The sequence below is a fragment of the Triticum aestivum genome, chromosome 6B (assembly GCF_018294505.1).
Source record: "Triticum aestivum cultivar Chinese Spring chromosome 6B, IWGSC CS RefSeq v2.1, whole genome shotgun sequence".
NCBI classification, from domain to species: Eukaryota; Viridiplantae; Streptophyta; class Magnoliopsida; order Poales; family Poaceae; genus Triticum; species Triticum aestivum.
The window spans coordinates 426,466,053-426,469,265 of NC_057810.1; positions in this window are offsets into that span (position 1 = coordinate 426,466,053).

Genomic DNA, 3,213 nt, shown 5'->3' on the forward strand with positions numbered 1-3,213 from the left:
TGTAGCTGTCAATTGCCACTAAGAACTACAAGTATCATGTAGTTGTGCATGGTAAGCTTCTTGAAAAGAATTACTCAATGCAAGCTTGTTACTGAGATGGATTATGTAAAACTCACCTCTATCCATGTTATGTGAGAGAAATTCTAGCAGAACTTGAGTTACTTCTGCTGCATCATCAATGAATTTGCACTATCCTAAGAAATTATATGTATCACTGTCTTTGGCATGAACCACGCTGAACTACAATGCTCTTATACTCTCTACTGTCTGTTCAATACTTGTCCCGTTTTTCTTATCTAAATTGAAAAAGAAATGTCACCATGGTGATAAACATTTATGCTAGAGCCACAAAATTTAATACCTATATCTTTTTGTCGATCTACAATGCAGTATTACGAATGGCATAACTTCAAACAGAGAAGATTAGACTTGATTAGATTTAGAACCGATTTTCAGTTATCTTCCTGTGTCGTAGGGTACCATGTTCCCTTGAAACTAATATCAACAAAATAAATATCTTACTCCAAAGTCTTGAGGAACATAATAAAGATACACATAGGAAATTAATATAGAGTAATCCAAAAGAAGAACCAATCAATTGAAAGGTATCCAGATCGTATGAGGAATGAGACAATACTTTCATTAACATGTCAGACCAGGATGAACCAATCTAACAATAGTCAAATAAATAGAGGAACTCCACCGTGGAAAGAGTGGTTGATTACTTTTCATGCTTATTCCCCAATGGGTATTTTTACCACATGGATCAAATGAACTCCATCCATAACCCGCCATTCTTGGTATGGTTTGTGGCACAGGATGGTGGTGTCGCACTCCTGCAATTGACATGTGTTTAAAGTATGACCTGCAGCTACATTCACCTCAACATAACTCAGAAGACAAATCCCCACAAAAGGAAATTCAAAAGACAGGTAATAATTGATAGAAACCTAGATCAAACTGAGTAAGAAATACCTTAGATTAAGCATTCATAATTTGATTTTGTAGTAAAAATCATAACTTGGTCAGAAAATAAAATACCCAAGACTCTGTTGTATAGGATTTAATAATATGTCATGCACTGTATCCTAAATTCAGGACCAAAGGGTATGTTCTTAGAATTTAAATATAATTCTATCAATTTTACAACTTTAAATCTCCACAATCATGTGAAAGGAAATAATCATCGCTATCTATTTTCATTAGGCATTACCTCAAACACATGGGTGAGCAAGTCCAACAGGTGAATGGAGGGATGGCTGGAATTGGGCAGAGGAGAAAAGGGCACGTTGCAAAAGTTTGTTCTGTTGGGAGGGGAGGAGCAATGCTTGCAGCTGGCTATCTATTTTATACTCGATATGTCGTTAACAACCAAGTGAAGCTGCTGCAACTTCTAAGGCGCACGCATGGTGTCTTGCCATGGTTGCAACCATGCTAATCTTTCCCTATGTCATGGTCCATACTGGGGAAACAAATAACCTGCATACTAACAATGAACATACTCAGAAAATGCATGCAAGGACTGAATATATGGAAGTAAAAAATAGTCGACCTTGCGCCACTGCTACTGTATCATTGCTACAATAAGAATTTACACCCACATCTTGTAGAAAGAAATCTGCACACAACATTAGCTATCATTACTTGAGACCAAAATTAAGTACCTATAGTGGTCATCTCTCACATAGAATTATATCCCGTTTTCAGCTTTTCTGCACAATCATCTGCATAGAAACAACCATAGAGTAGATCTTTTCTTTAAGCATTACCAAATCTCCACATTCATCTGAAAAGAAATAACAATTTGCATAGCTATTTTATTTAAGCATTACCTCAACCACATTAGTAGGTCCAAGTGTCCAACAGGTAGACGGCAAGGGGGAAGACTGAATATTTTGTAATCGTCATGTCGTCAAAGGCGAAGTGAGGTTGCTACTGCTTGTAAGGAACGCGCATGGTGGGCGTCCTACCGTGGTTGCAGCGATGCTTATCTTTCCCTCGCGTGCGGCCGCAATTCCGGCTTGCCGATGGCCGGCGAGCCACCGGCGAGCAGCAACAGGACAACCGCCACACCTCACCGCTCCCTTCTCTCTCCCTCCGGCCTCCCATCTCCTTCCTTACGTGCTCCCTTTTCTCTCACGCTCATCTCTCTCTTCCCTTACACTTACCCCATGCCATGCCGCACGCGCCAATCGTCGTGCTCCGAGCTCTGGTCGCCTTCCTTGCAGATCCACCGCCTGAGCGCCACTTCCCACCGGATCCGGCGAGATTCGGCAGGTCCTTGACAACCGCGCCACCGCAGGACCTTGCAAGGCCGCCGCCGGTTTAGCCTCTCCTCCACGCCTCTCTTGGCAATTATGGAGGGGTGCGGCCGCGGAGGTGTGGCGGCAGCGGCGACGGCGCGAGGATGGCGTGGCTTGGGCACAGGTGAGGGGTTGAGGAGGCCTCTGCGTACGGGTGTTCTATTATTTTTTCTAGCGAACCATTTTTTCTTTTGTGCATGGACTGCGGGTTAATTCCTAAAAAACACAGGCACCTTTGTGGAAAAACGCCGCGAAAGTGAACTCGACAGACTCAATCCATGTTTTATTATTATTAGGGAAAGATATAGGACAGGGCTATTTTGTTACTAGTAACAAAAAATTATTCTGTTACCGTCGGCTCTATAAGGCACGGCCGGCCCTAAAATATGAAAACTACCCGGATCCTCCTCGCAGATCCTTCTTACCACCTCCTCCCCGTGCCCACCACCGCCCGTCCTCCTCCCCACCGTGCCGCCGGCCGGCCTCCTCCCAGCGCGCCGCCGGCCGGCCTCCTCCCAGCACGCCTCCGGCCGACCTCCTCCCCCCCCCCCCCGCCCCCGCGCCGCCAGCCGGCCTCCTCCCCACCATGCTGTCGTCCGATCTCCTCCCCATCGCGCCACCGCCCGGCCTTCTCCTCGAGCGTGCTGCCGCCCGGCCCTCTCCCCATCGATGGCAGCGTCTCCATTCTGCTCCGGCTGCCTCTCTCCCTCCGACCACCATGGCTCCAACCTCTCGCATCTCACACTGCCCTCATGTCGTCGGAGCACCCTGTCCGTTCACATCCACCACTTTCAGGCCGTTTAGTGCCACCACCTAAAGCGGTTCACCGTAGCAGAACCCTGGATCCTGCTGCCACCATGTCTCTCTCCTGTTGCAGCATGGCTCAGCTACTGCACTTGGTGGAGGGCGG